Below are 15,960 nucleotides of genomic sequence, written 5' to 3' on the forward strand. Positions count from 1 at the left end.
TAATGCCTTATTTGCAGCACAGTTCAAAGCAGTTTCTGCTGTCCGTTAAATGATACAATACCGCCGCGATAAAAAAGTACTACGCAATTATTTTACATGCGCCTTTCCTTTAAAAGAAAAATTTATTATTTAAGTGTATTTAAGACAAAATTTTAATTTGACATTTCTTTTATTTCTAATCGATTATCAAGTATATAACACATATACGACGAGCAAACGCCAACTATAATGTAGAACATTTTGACATTCTTTTTATCGAAATACCAATACTAATATGTATTAAAATTTGCGACAGTTGTCATAATACCCAATCACAGACATTTTCCAAAGCTATATTAATGTTGATATGCTAATTGAGACAGGTGTGGAAACTATATAAGAAGTAATAGATGACACAAAGATAAATAATAAATAATAAATTAAATGCAATAAATGTAATAATAATATAAAGAGAATGCATGAATATGGTCCACACACACGTATATGTTTAGATACAAGCTTGAAACGAGATCTCTTTAAAGTCGAATAACTTTTTAATTATTAATCGGATCGCTTTCGATCATTAAGATTATTTCTATAACTTTTGGAGGACTAACCAAAACTTGCGAGAAATATTGGAACTCCTAAAAATAATTTCCCTGCGTACTTGAAAAATTTACGCAACGAGGTCTCTTTAAAGTTGAATAACTTTGTAATTATTAATCGGATCGCTTTCGATCATTAGGATTATTTTTATAACTCTTGGAATACTAACCAAAACTGTTGCGAGAACTATTGGAACTCCTCAAAATAATTTCCCTCCGTACTTGGAAAATTTACGCAACGTGGTCTCTTTAAAGTTGAATAACTTTTTAATTATTAATCGGATCGCTTTCAATCATTAGGATTATTTTCATAACTTTTAGAGGACTAACCAAAACTATTGCGAGAACTATTGGAACTCCTCAAAATAATTTCTCTCCGTACTTAGAAAATTTATGCAACGAGGTCTCTTTGAAGTCGAATAAATTTTTAATTATTAATCGAATCGCTTTCGATCATTAGGATTATTTTTATAACTCTTGGAATACTAACCAAAACTGTTGCGAGAACTATTGGAACTCCTCAAAATAATTTTCCTCCGTACTTAGAAAATTTATGCAACGAGGTCTCTTTGAAGTCGAATAAATTTTTAATTATTAATCGAATCGCTTTCGATCATTAGGATTATTTTTATAACTCTTGGAATACTAACCAAAACTGTTGCGAGAACTATTGGAACTCCTCAAAATAATTTTCCTCCGTACTTAGAAAATTTATGCAACGAGGTCTCTTTAAAGTTGAATAACTTTTTAATTATTAATCGGATCGCTTTCAATCATTAGGATTATTTTCATAACTTTTAGAGGACTAACCAAAACTATTGCGAGAACTATTGGAACTCCTCAAAATAATTTCTCTCCGTACTTAGAAAATTTATGCAACGAAGTCTCTTTGAAGTCGAATAAATTTTTAATTATTAATCGAATCGCTTTCGATCATTAGGATTATTTTTATAACTCTTGGAATACTAACCAAAACTGTTGCGAGAACTATTGGAACTCCTCAAAATAATTTTCCTCCGTACTTAGAAAATTTATGCAACGAGGTCTCTTTGAAGTCGAATAAATTTTTAATTATTAATCGAATCGCTTTCGATCATTAGGATTATTTTTATAACTCTTGGAATACTAACCAAAACTGTTGCGAGAACTATTGGAACTCCTCAAAATAATTTCTCTCCGTACTTAGAAAATTTATGCAACGAAGTCTCTTTGAAGTCGAATAAATTTTTAATTATTAATCGAATCGCTTTCGATCATTAGGATTATTTTTATAACTCTTGGAATACTAATCAAACCTGTTGCGAGAACTATTGGAACTCCTAAAAATAATTTCCCTGCGTACTTGGAAAAATTACGCAACGAGGTCTCTTTAAAGTCGAATAAATTTTTAATTATTAATCGGATCGCTTTCGATCATTAGGATTATTTTTATAACTCTTGGAATACTAACCAAAACTGTTGCGAGAACTATTGGAACTCCTCAAAATAATTTTCCTCCGTACTTAGAAAATTTATGCAACGAGGTCTCTTTGAAGTCGAATAAATTTTTAATTATTAATCGAATCGCTTTCGATCATTAGGATTATTTTTATAACTCTTGGAATACTAACCAAAACTGTTGCGAGAACTATTGGAACTCCTCAAAATAATTTCCCTCCGTACTTGGAAAATTTACGCAACGTGGTCTATTTAAAGTTGAATAACTTTTTAATTATTAATCGGATCGCTTTCAATCATTAGGATTATTTTCATAACTTTTAGAGGACTAACCAAAACTATTGCGAGAACTATTGGAACTCCTCAAAATAATTTCTCTCCGTACTTAGAAAATTTATGCAACGAAGTCTCTTTGAAGTCGAATAAATTTTTAATTATTAATCGAATCGCTTTCGATCATTAGGATTATTTTTATAACTCTTGGAATACTAATCAAACCTGTTGCGAGAACTATTGGAACTCCTAAAAATAATTTCCCTGCGTTCTTGGAAAAATTACGCAACGAGGTCTCTTTAAAGTCGAATAAATTTTTAATTATTAATCGGATCGCTTTCGATCATTAGGATTATTTTTATAACTCTTGGAATACTAACCAAAACTGTTGCGAGAACTATTGGAACTCCTCAAAATAATTTTCCTCCGTACTTAGAAAATTTATGCAACGAGGTCTCTTTAAAGTCGAATAAATTTTTAATTATTAATCGGATCGCTTTCGATCATTAGGATTATTTTTATAACTCTTGGAATACTAACCAAAACTGTTGCGAGAACTATTGGAACTCCTCAAAATAATTTCCCTCCGTACTTGGAAAATTTACGCAACGTGGTCTCTTTAAAGTTGAATAACTTTTTAATTATTAATCGGATCGCTTTCAATCATTAGGATTATTTTCATAACTTTTAGAGGACTAACCAAAACTATTGCGAGAACTATTGGAACTCCTCAAAATAATTTCTCTCCGTACTTAGAAAATTTATGCAACGAAGTCTCTTTGAAGTCGAATAAATTTTTAATTATTAATCGAATCGCTTTCGATCATTAGGATTATTTTTATAACTCTTGGAATACTAATCAAACCTGTTGCGAGAACTATTGGAACTCCTAAAAATAATTTCCCTGCGTACTTGGAAAAATTACGCAACGAGGTCTCTTTAAAGTCGAATAAATTTTTAATTATTAATCGGATCGCTTTCGATCATTAGGATTATTTTTATAACTCTTGGAATACTAACCAAAACTGTTGCGAGAACTATTGGAACTCCTCAAAATAATTTCCCTGCGTACTTGGAAAAATTACGCAACCAGGTCTCTTTAAAGTCGAATAAATTTTTAATTATTAATCGGATCGCTTTCGATCATTAGGATTATTTTTATAACTCTTGGAATACTAATCAAAACTGTTGCGAGAACTATTGGAACTCCTCAAAATAATTTCCCTGCGTACTTGGAAAAATTACGCAACGAGGTCTCTTTAAAGTCGAATAAATTTTTAATTATTAATCGGATCGCTTTCGATCATTAGGATTATTTTTATAACTCTTGGAATACTAATCAAAACTGTTGCGAGAACTATTGGAACTCCTCAAAATAATTTCCCTGCGTACTTGGAAAAATTACGCAACGAGGTCTCTTTAAAGTCGAATAAATTTTTAATTATTAATCGGATCGCTTTCGATCATTAGGATTATTTTTATAACTCTTGGAATACTAATCAAAACTGTTGCGAGAACTATAGGAACTCCTCAAAATAATTTCCCTGCGTACTTGGAAAAATTACGCAACGAGGTCTCTTTAAAGTCGAATAAATTTTTAATTATTAATCGGATCGCTTTCGATCATTAGGATTATTTTTATAACTCTTGGAATACTAACCAAAACTGTTGCGAGAACTATTGGAACTCCTCAAAATAATTTCCCTGCGTACTTGGAAAAATTACGCAACCAGGTCTCTTTAAAGTCGAATAAATTTTTAATTATTAATCGGATCGCTTTCGATCATTAGGATTATTTTTATAACTCTTGGAATACTAACCAAAACTGTTGCGAGAACTATTGGAACTCCTCAAAATAATTTCCCTCCGTACTTGGAAAATTTACGCAACGTGGTCTCTTTAAAGTTGAATAACTTTTTAATTATTAATCGGATCGCTTTCAATCATTAGGATTATTTTCATAACTTTTGGAATACTAACCAAAACTGTTGCGAGAACTATTGGAACTCCTCAAAATAATTTTCCTCCGTACTTAGAAAATTTACGCAACGAGGTCTCTTTAAAGTCGAATAAATTTTTAATTATTAATCGGATCGCTTTCGATCATTAGGATTATTTTTATAACTCTTGGAATACTAATCAAAACTGTTGCGAGAACTATAGGAACTCCTCAAAATAATTTCCCTGCGTACTTGGAAAAATTACGCAACGAGGTCTCTTTAAAGTCGAATAAATTTTTAATTATTAATCGGATCGCTTTCGATCATTAGGATTATTTTTATAACTCTTGGAATACTAATCAAAACTGTTGCGAGAACTATAGGAACTCCTCAAAATAATTTCCCTGCGTACTTGGAAAAATTACGCAACGAGGTCTCTTTAAAGTCGAATAAATTTTTAATTATTAATCGGATCGCTTTCGATCATTAGGATTATTTTTATAACTCTTGGAATACTAATCAAAACTGTTGCGAGAACTATTGGAACTCCTCAAAATAATTTCCCTGCGTACTTGGAAAAATTCCGCAACGAGGTCTCTTTAAAGTCGAATAAATTTTTAATTATTAATCGGATCGCTTTCGATCATTAGGATTATTTTTATAACTCTTGGAATACTAATCAAAACTGTTGCGAGAACTATTGGAACTCCTCAAAATAATTTCCCTGCGTACTTGGAAAAATTACGCAACGAGGTCTCTTTAAAGTCGAATAAATTTTTAATTATTAATCGGATCGCTTTCGATCATTAGGATTATTTTTATAACTCTTGGAATACTAATCAAAACTGTTCCGAGAACTATTGGAACTCCTCAAAATAATTTCCCTGCGTACTTGGAAAAATTACGCAACGAGGTCTCTTTAAAGTCGAATAAATTTTTAATTATTAATCGGATCGCTTTCGATCATTAGGATTATTTTTATAACTCTTGGAATACTAATCAAAACTGTTGCGAGAACTATTGGAACTCCTCAAAATAATTTCCCTCCGTACTTGGAAAATTTACGCAACGTGGTCTCTTTAAAGTTGAATAACTTTTTAATTATTAATCGGATCGCTTTCAATCATTAGGATTATTTTCATAACTTTTAGAGGACTAACCAAAACTATTGCGAGAACTATTGGAACTCCTCAAAATAATTTCTCTCCGTACTTAGAAAATTTATGCAACGAAGTCTCTTTGAAGTCGAATAAATTTTTAATTATTAATCGAATCGCTTTCGATCATTAGGATTATTTTTATAACTCTTGGAATACTAATCAAACCTGTTGCGAGAACTATTGGAACTCCTAAAAATAATTTCCCTGCGTACTTGGAAAAATTACGCAACGAGGTCTCTTTAAAGTCGAATAAATTTTTAATTATTAATCGGATCGCTTTCGATCATTAGGATTATTTTTATAACTCTTGGAATACTAACCAAAACTGTTGCGAGAACTATTGGAACTCCTCAAAATAATTTCCCTGCGTACTTGGAAAAATTACGCAACCAGGTCTCTTTAAAGTCGAATAAATTTTTAATTATTAATCGGATCGCTTTCGATCATTAGGATTATTTTTATAACTCTTGGAATACTAACCAAAACTGTTGCGAGAACTATTGGGACTCCTCAAAATAATTTTCCTCCGTACTTAGAAAATTTACGCAACGAGGTCTCTTTAAAGTCGAATAAATTTTTAATTATTAATCGGATCGCTTTCGATCATTAGGATTATTTTTATAACTCTTGGAATACTAATCAAAACTGTTGCGAGAACTATAGGAACTCCTCAAAATAATTTCCCTGCGTACTTGGAAAAATTACGCAACGAGGTCTCTTTAAAGTCGAATAAATTTTTAATTATTAATCGGATCGCTTTCGATCATTAGGATTATTTTTATAACTCTTGGAATACTAATCAAAACTGTTGCGAGAACTATTGGAACTCCTCAAAATAATTTCCCTGCGTACTTGGAAAAATTACGCAACGAGGTCTCTTTAAAGTCGAATAAATTTTTAATTATTAATCGGATCGCTTTCGATCATTAGGATTATTTTTATAACTCTTGGAATACTAATCAAAACTGTTGCGAGAACTATTGGAACTCCTCAAAATAATTTCCCTGCGTACTTGGAAAAATTACGCAACGAGGTCTTTTTAAAGTCGAATAAATTTTTAATTATTAATCGGATCGCTTTCGATCATTAGGATTATTTTTATAACTCTTGGAATACTAATCAAAACTGTTGCGAGAACTATAGGAACTCCTCAAAATAATTTCCCTGCGTACTTGGAAAAATTACGCAACGAGGTCTCTTTAAAGTCGAATAAATTTTTAATTATTAATCGGATCGCTTTCGATCATTAGGATTATTTTTATAACTCTTGGAATACTAACCAAAACTGTTGCGAGAACTATTGGAACTCCTCAAAATAATTTCCCTGCGTACTTGGAAAAATTACGCAACCAGGTCTCTTTAAAGTCGAATAAATTTTTAATTATTAATCGGATCGCTTTCGATCATTAGGATTATTTTTATAACTCTTGGAATACTAACCAAAACTGTTGCGAGAACTATTGGAACTCCTCAAAATAATTTCCCTCCGTACTTGGAAAATTTACGCAACGTGGTCTCTTTAAAGTTGAATAACTTTTTAATTATTAATCGGATCGCTTTCAATCATTAGGATTATTTTCATAACTTTTGGAATACTAACCAAAACTGTTGCGAGAACTATTGGAACTCCTCAAAATAATTTTCCTCCGTACTTAGAAAATTTACGCAACGAGGTCTCTTTAAAGTCGAATAAATTTTTAATTATTAATCGGATCGCTTTCGATCATTAGGATTATTTTTATAACTCTTGGAATACTAATCAAAACTGTTGCGAGAACTATAGGAACTCCTCAAAATAATTTCCCTGCGTACTTGGAAAAATTACGCAACGAGGTCTCTTTAAAGTCGAATAAATTTTTAATTATTAATCGGATCGCTTTCGATCATTAGGATTATTTTTATAACTCTTGGAATACTAATCAAAACTGTTGCGAGAACTATAGGAACTCCTCAAAATAATTTCCCTGCGTACTTGGAAAAATTACGCAACGAGGTCTCTTTAAAGTCGAATAAATTTTTAATTATTAATCGGATCGCTTTCGATCATTAGGATTATTTTTATAACTCTTGGAATACTAATCAAAACTGTTGCGAGAACTATTGGAACTCCTCAAAATAATTTCCCTGCGTACTTGGAAAAATTCCGCAACGAGGTCTCTTTAAAGTCGAATAAATTTTTAATTATTAATCGGATCGCTTTCGATCATTAGGATTATTTTTATAACTCTTGGAATACTAATCAAAACTGTTGCGAGAACTATTGGAACTCCTCAAAATAATTTCCCTGCGTACTTGGAAAAATTACGCAACGAGGTCTCTTTAAAGTCGAATAAATTTTTAATTATTAATCGGATCGCTTTCGATCATTAGGATTATTTTTATAACTCTTGGAATACTAATCAAAACTGTTCCGAGAACTATTGGAACTCCTCAAAATAATTTCCCTGCGTACTTGGAAAAATTACGCAACGAGGTCTCTTTAAAGTCGAATAAATTTTTAATTATTAATCGGATCGCTTTCGATCATTAGGATTATTTTTATAACTCTTGGAATACTAATCAAAACTGTTGCGAGAACTATTGGAACTCCTCAAAATAATTTCCCAGCGTACTTGGAAAAATTACGCAACGAGGTCTCTTTAAAGTCGAATAAATTTTTAATTATTAATCGGATCGCTTTCGATCATTAGGATTATTTTTATAACTCTTGGAATACTAACCAAAACTGTTGCGAGAACTATTGGAACTCCTCAAAATAATTTCCCTCCGTACTTAGAAAATTTACGCAACGAGGTCTCTTTAAAGTTGAATAAGTTTTTAATTATATTTATTTTAATTATAAAAATTATCAGGAACTCTTAAAAATGTACAGAGGGATTGTAATTAATCATCAGAACTAATCAATATAAAATTTTTTTTTTAATTTTTATATCTTTTTTATAATATCAAAATTTTTTTTTTTATTTATCAGGAACTCTAGTACACATTAAAATGAAGCAAATGTGCTATTCAGAACTATTTGATCTTTAAATCGAGTGTGAAGTTAGCATCCCATTTTTTAAATGTTATTATAATGGTGTTAATCGCCGGAACTCTTTTAATTTTTAATAAGGAACTCTAAAACTCTTTAAAAGGAAGCTGGAACTCTAATCAGAACTATCAGAACTTTCAGTCGAAATTCTAACTTCACACCCCCCATTTATTCCATGTCTTTAAATTTATATAGATGGTACACAAGGTATTTATTACTTTTTAATTACTAAATTTCTATAGTAATCGTTTTTTATTTTTTCGAATATTTTATTTACAATTTATCCGATTTTTATTGAAATTTTATCGCAATCTTTTGAAACTAGAAACCTCTGTATGTTTCTTACTAAAGTAACTGAATTATAAATTTTATGAAATTGAGAAAGTTATATATTTAACATTTATTAACTCATTTAAATATATTATATTCAAGTCTTATATAAATTTTAAATAAATTATAAATTTTACGTATATATATATTCAATTAACTCGAATATTTCTCTACATAGTGAATACGTATCGAAATACTATTTTCAATATTGGATTTTCGAAATAGATGTGATTTACATATTTTATTACGGTATAACATGATCTTAAATCCATATAAATTTTTATAAATTTTATTTTTCAATACATTTCTAATGTAATTTCAGTGTGAAATATCATCTGCACGCGAGTTATTACTATTTGATTTTGATAACATTTTATCGCTGATGATATTTTATCAACGTTTTAGCTTCGTCAGTTAATCTATCGGCTCTCTAACTTCGTGTTAATTCTAGAGAGTTAAGTCAATATTGACTTGCATTAAATCTCAGACATGTTAGCGTTAACCTAGTTTTCTCATTAGGGACAATATTTTACATTGGAATAGATGATTCTTTCTCAAGAGAGAAGAAGGGGAGATATCCTTTCAGCTTGGTCCACTTTCCGCTTAGTCGCGCAAACAAACGATGTTTTGCACAATAATGAGAATGACAACGCGTAAAGATTAATCACATGAAATCTGATTGGTCATACTTTGCGAAACGAGCAAGAAAGGAATTTAGCGAGTAGAAGCGAAAAAGGCAGCCATCACACGTCGGCGGAGAGAATCGCCTTAATTTCAGCAAAACGCAAAATCCCTCGATGGCCGTCGACCTTTTTGTCGGCCGTTTTTTGCTGCGGCCATTCATATCGGTAGACATGCAATCAAAGCGAAAGGAGTATTTTGCGGTCAGCAGGAACGTCGCAACGGTTATTTTAATAGCAGGCGGTAATATCCGGACGTGAAAAAGAGGCAAAAGAAAATGCGAGAGAGAGAGAACACGAACAATAAGGAATGAGTGGTTGTGCGACGTGGACGTACCAGCTGGCCTGGCTCCTCACGTTTACACGATAGTGATAAATTGTTTATCTCGCGATGTCTGGCCAACGGCCAAGATTTTCTGTCGCCTCTATCTTCCTACGACTCGCCACTTTATCTATTTATACATATGTACATACACGATATATATATATATATATATATATATATATATATATATTATATATAATATATATAAAGATAATATAATATATATTATATAATATATATAATATATAAAGAAAAAGAAATAAAAGAAGCATGTTTGTGTGCATGGTATGCATATGTATATGTGCGAACGCGCTCCTTTTATGATTTTTTATTTACTCTTTTCAGTACACTAAACTTCTTTTCACTTGTAATCTAAATTTGCGCGAGATTCTTCTATTGAGAATAAAAAACGCGAAAAGATCGCATTGACGCAACAGTGCGAAAACTTTGAAGAACGTAACAATCTAAATCTCATATTGTTTCTCTCTTAATGATCTTTTGATTTCAGTGCATTATTTAATTAATATCTGTAGAAAGTCTTTTAGATAGTGATAATTGACTAGATCTCACGCAACCTCATTCTTTTCTTTCCAATTAGCTTTATCTTTTATCGCTATTTACTCTCGAAACAGACAATGGATTGTCCAAATAAGACCAAGTAAATCATAACTCATCTATCAAGAAAGACTTTATGTATAAACATAATTTTGAGAAGTTCATAAATATCTTTTTAAAGAAAGAGCAACCTATTTTTAAAACATTTAGAATCTTTTTAGTGTAAAAAATCATATTTAATGATTCAGTCGTGTTGACTACGCGAGAGAAAATATTTTTATGTATAATAAATTAAGATGCGAACAAATTCGAAAGCTGCAGAGAATACTAAATTCTTTTAATGACGGCACATTACTTTCAGTTATCGGGAAGCATGCTTCTGGTAGTTTAGCAAATCGTTAACTCGATCTCCTCATTTAATCGCGTCTCGGGCGAAACGGTTTACACTCACGTCGATCTCACGAGTCGCTACGTAAATATGAGCAATTACAAAACTGGTAATTCTCTCGATCTCTCTCTTTTTCTCCTCGAGCAGACATCAACGAGCTACATAATAATATACAGATCCATATTTGAACAAAACGACTGCGAAATACCTACTGCTCGCGAATTGATTCGAGAGAGATTTGAGAGTTTCTCAGAGAGAAGTAATCATTTAAGCATCTTCAAGTGGCAGTTGCAGGAATGTCTTCCTCTAATTTAACAACGCGTCATTACATCAATTAGACCGAGCTTAAGTACTTGCCGGCATCTGCGCGATCCTTGAGTATGGTCAAGATCTCTGAGACGACAGCGATTATGATTAACTACCGCGTATAATCGTTGACTTGTATCCGACTAATTTTACCCGGCAGTAATCGCTTTCTTCATTGCGCAAAGATTGCAACGACTAGTCGTGTCGTTTCTTCTAGCCTGGCCGATTAGGACAACGTCGAATGCAAGGAGGATTTTATGCATCTGACAAAATGATCGCCATTTTCAAACTACATAATTTGTCACGAAGAAAACACAGTTCACACGTGTGATTAGACTTTGTGAAATATTTTCGAATTACCATAAGACGATGGAAAATTAATTTTTTAAGAAAAAAATATTTCTTAAATAAGTATCGCTAAATTTTTAAGCGTATCCCAAAGCACAGTCTACATTAGAAATCTTCAAGGAGGGTAATTTTATTATAAACTTATGTATATTTCTGAATCCATCAGAATTGCTCAATCTCCAATATTGAACAGCTGTAATTATATTTTCTTCGCAAGATTTTCAAGAGAGAATAAACTCGATATTCGTCGGAATATCTCTATTTGTAACCTAAGGAGGAGGGAGTGCGCACGATTGCTTCAATATACTCTGTATATTTTAAATTGACGTGCTAACAGCGAAATTATAATGCTCTCTTGAGTCTTTCGTGCTGTAAAGCCGTCGTCGTAGCTCCATGCATATCAACTCGTTTTAAGAGGAGAAAGAGAGAGAGAGAGAGAAATGGAAGGAGAATGGAGTCTCCCTCTGGCCGCTGCCCACGGACGTTACACCGCAATTACTCGACAGTGTATTGATCCGGCGGTTCGCAGTCTCACGGTTCGCAGAATCCCTCGTTGGAGCAACCCTCTCCTTCTCTCTTTTTCTCCGTTACTCCGAAGCAAAACATCCTTTCATTTGAGAAAGAGAAAAAGGGGTAAACGAAACGGGTACGGAGAAGAGAGAAATCAGAGACGAGAATGCGCGCGTAAGTTTCCTCTCGGGCGAATATCCATAAAATAACGTCCGAGTTATTTAGCGTCCGGGCGAACGCCAAAGAAGCGGTCTTCAAGGTCTTTCCTCGCAAGAAATATTTAATCTCTGTGTACGAGCCACGTGATACAGCGTGTAATTATGGTATTTTTTAATACCGAGATTTATGAATTGCTTTTTTGGCGAAACTGAATTTTTGCAATTTTCAGACACGTACATGCTGTGTACATTTAAATATTAATCTGACATTTTTCCAAGTAAAATCCATGTTTTATCCGATTACAAGAATTAAACTTGACCAAAAGCCGATATTAACGCTGTAAATTAATGCGAAATCAAATAGTGTTCTCTTAAAAACCAATACCGATAGCAGCTTCGACTGCTTTCAAAGACACGCGAATTAGACTCGTACGAAAGGTCTTTACAATTTTATCGGGAGATTGATTTATTCTTTGAAATGTTGATTTACGATCGAACGATTTAAAATAGAAAACGCTGTTAGCAACGAAAGCGAATTTTCGTCGTAATCGATTGTGTACATGCGAGAGTGCGAGTCGCGATAAAACTCGTGCGGAGTTACAACAGTCGTTTTATTTCCGCGAGAAAGGCACGCACTCGCGCACGCAAGCACGCAGGCAGGCACGCACATGTCGCAGCGACTGCAAAAGGAGCAAGGAAACGGTCGAGAAGGCGCGGTTGCAGGACCGCAGGCCCTCCACGGGTCGCCGAGTGTGAGTATTACGGGACCGAAGCAATTACCAGAGACTTTCCTTTCGCGTTCTTCGACTCTCGTCTTTTTTTTCGCATATTCCGTATTATCGCCGGGAAGGAGGAAGAGGAAAAAGAGAAGGGCAATCCTTGACTCCGGCAAGAGCGAGCCAGCCGCCACGACGCTTTTTAGCCGCGTTCATGCGTGCACACAGATGCGAGACGGATAAGGAGGACGAAATGGACATGAGAAGGAGGAGAAGGAGGAGGAGATTACAACCGGGGTTTAACGAAACCAGTCGAGGTCCGTCAAACCGGTTCAGCGAGTTCTCCGCGTTCGGTCACGTTGTCCTCTCTCTCTCTTCTCGCGCGGAGGACTGAGGGGGAGGGGAGATGGAGCGGAGAGGTCTGTCGGCCTCTGTCTTTTTCCCTCGTCATTCTCCTCTTCCTCTTCTAATCGTGATGCATATCTGAAGCACGGATCACCGGCACTCGCGTTTATTCGCTTCTGTGTGAATATGTGTGCGTCCGTGTGTGTGACCGATCGAGAGAGCGTATGAATGTGTGCGCGAGATCCCCTTAACCGAGTACACCCACAGCGACTGAGACGAGAATTATAGTACGAGTGAGAGGGACGGGACTTGTATCCGCCCCTGTTTAATAGTGCCGTCGTGATATAGACTCGCTAGGGAACCTAATCTCTTTCTCTTTCTCTCTCTCTCTTACTGTCTTTCACCATCTCACAATGCCAACCGACTCTGTCACTCCACGGTATATTTTGCGCTCAAAAGAAAGGGATGTGATGAGAAAAATGGCGAGAAGGATAGGTATATAGACGAAAGGAAGGAAGCCAAGCACTCTCCTCTCGGTCGTTCACATAGATACGTAGACTCCTTTGTGTGTGTATGTGTGTGTGTGTGTGTGTGTGTGTGTCTGTGGCGGCGGAGTATGGTCGTGAATTACATCTTAAGGGCGCGCCTCTCTTCTCTTGACCCACTCCACGATTATCTGTTCTTTTTGCGTCTTTTTACTCTCGCATTCCTCTCCTTCTTCCTTCCTTCCTTCCTTCTCTTTTTCCTTTTACACGCGTTTTCTTTTTCTTTTTTTTCCCTTTCTGTTATTTGTCCCATGAGGGACCAAGAAACTGCATAAACCTGACGAGTCAGTCTTAAATGTATTACGCGAAGTGCCCGTCGACGAATGCCGACTGACGGAAGTGCTAAATTTTATATACTTTTTTCAAGAACATTTTTGCTCTTTTTTTAGATAAATATATACAAAGGGGAAATTACATGGAGAAAAATATTTATTATTTTCTTATATTATATAAATAACAGATAAATCGTCAATAATAAATTATCAATAATATTTTTACAAGAAAAACAGTCGTATGCGACTAAGTCGAAGTATAATGACATAATTAGCGAATATGATGATCTTGGCACGTCGCTCGTAAAGTTAGTCATCCATGAATTTCCGTAAAAAACATTGTCGAAGATGAGGATAGAATACTTTGGCAGCGATACGAAGAGTATATAGATACGGATGAATGATCGTTTTCTATCCTCGCAAAGCGAGGTCAGAAACCTGAGAAGTCAATTTCTTGAATGACGCACGCAAGGAAGTTTCCGTCGGGTAAAAGTAGTAGTCAAAATTGTCGCATATGTGTCGCCGCCATATGGCGACTTCCCTCCGACACGGGAATGGTCCATGTTGTTGAACGATTTGTTCTTTTGATGTCTCTCGCATTTTATCTCGGTATTTTTCAGCGAAACAGACGTGCTGTTTCACGCGCATTGTTTAGACTCTGTAAAATTTTCTATAAGAATCACGATCAGAGAAATTTGAAAAATATTTTTCTTTATATTTTTCAAATAATTTATTTTTTTTAAATAGATATCTTCTGTGCGAATCTCTGTATCGTAGATTGGTATTTCGTTGTTTAAAAGAGATTGAAAAATATTTAATTCTGTCTTTTGAATTCTCTTTATATTTTCTATTATCTTTATCCATTCTTTTTTCCTTCATTTGCCGATGTATTATTAAAGGCAACCGCGGTTGCTTGTGGGTAGTAGACAGTATATACGTACGTGGTTGGCATACTGTTTAGTTAGCGAAGAGAAGCATGACTCGCTTACCGAGTTCAGGTATCCGCTACGCGTCATCAGCCCACCTAGATGAAAGCGCAATGACTCATCTCGCTGTTTCTCGCACGAATCGATCAGAGGTCACGGAGAGGTCAGCCATGGCTCGTCCACTTCTGAGATACGTGAGCCGAGTCTTGGAGAGCTTTTGACGGAGGCAGAGGGAATATAATGACGATGATTACACGGTGTGGACTGAATTCCATCCATGACGGGCGAACGGAATTAAAATGACAAAGTCACGCACCAGAGAAACCATAGCGATCAAGCGTAACTGCTTCGTAATGATCGAAAGTTTTAACATAACTCTAGAGATGATTACAATCGATTAAACGATTTAAAAAAAATTATAAATAATCGATTTTTTGAACGAATTTTTAATTTACAATTAGGCTCGTTTTTCAGTTTTTCATTTAATCCGAGGTTATTTAATGAATGCATAACATCGATGTGTGTGTATCGATTTATTTCGATATTTGTAACATCCAAAGTCTAGTACGAAAATGCAACAAGCCGGGCATTGTAAACGTCCGAATTTGACGGAAAGCGGGCAAATGTCCCGAAGACAAGAGCAGATCAGTGCGAGGAGTCGCGATAATCATCTAATGACCCGTCGAAGATATATTAGCGTCGAGGAGTTAATCTGGCGCGAGCTGGGCGAGTTCTTGCCGAAAGACGCATTTCACGATGCGAACACTCGTTCGTCGAATACTGAGAAGTCTTTGAGACTAACGACTAGCTGCATTCTCGGTCGGCTTGCATCCAGAAAAAACAAGGGAGACTTTTCGGCGTCGAGAACGTTGAGCCGCGCCTGTCCTTCCCCCTCGTTGCTCTTCTTCCTCTTCTTGTTGTCACGACAGGAGCCGTCTTGTCCAGGAATAACAACTCGCATGGACTCCCTGAAACTATTGGCTCGCGTTAATCTCACGAAACGGCCTCGAGGGAAGTCAATTGATCGTGACGTCATCGTCGCAACATAATAAAATGTAACAGACGAGTTTAAGCGAGACACGTGACCCGATCGTGACTCAAAGCAGACACCATTTAAGATTGCTCTTTCTC

General features: G+C 34.8%; 1 protein-coding gene and 1 long non-coding RNA gene across 7 annotated transcripts in view; one reads left to right on the forward strand and one right to left on the reverse strand.

The window, feature by feature from the left end:
- The window catches only part of Kdm3 (Lysine demethylase 3), a 334,026-nt gene that overhangs the window by 177,608 nt on the left and 140,458 nt on the right, over nucleotides 1-15,960 (forward strand). The window lies entirely within an intron of this gene.
- On the reverse strand, nucleotides 14,094-15,317 carry LOC145968818 (uncharacterized). Its single transcript, XR_014437873.1, has 3 exons — nucleotides 15,285-15,317; nucleotides 14,893-15,206; nucleotides 14,094-14,561 (listed from the first exon to the last, which is right to left on the reverse strand). It is a non-coding gene; the product is annotated as an uncharacterized LOC145968818 (long non-coding RNA).

This window comes from Camponotus vicinus, unplaced genomic scaffold (assembly GCF_025532165.1).
Source record: "Camponotus vicinus isolate PSW18456_S1 unplaced genomic scaffold, iyCamVici1.0 SCAF_1, whole genome shotgun sequence".
In the NCBI taxonomy this organism is placed as follows: domain Eukaryota; kingdom Metazoa; phylum Arthropoda; class Insecta; order Hymenoptera; family Formicidae; genus Camponotus; species Camponotus vicinus.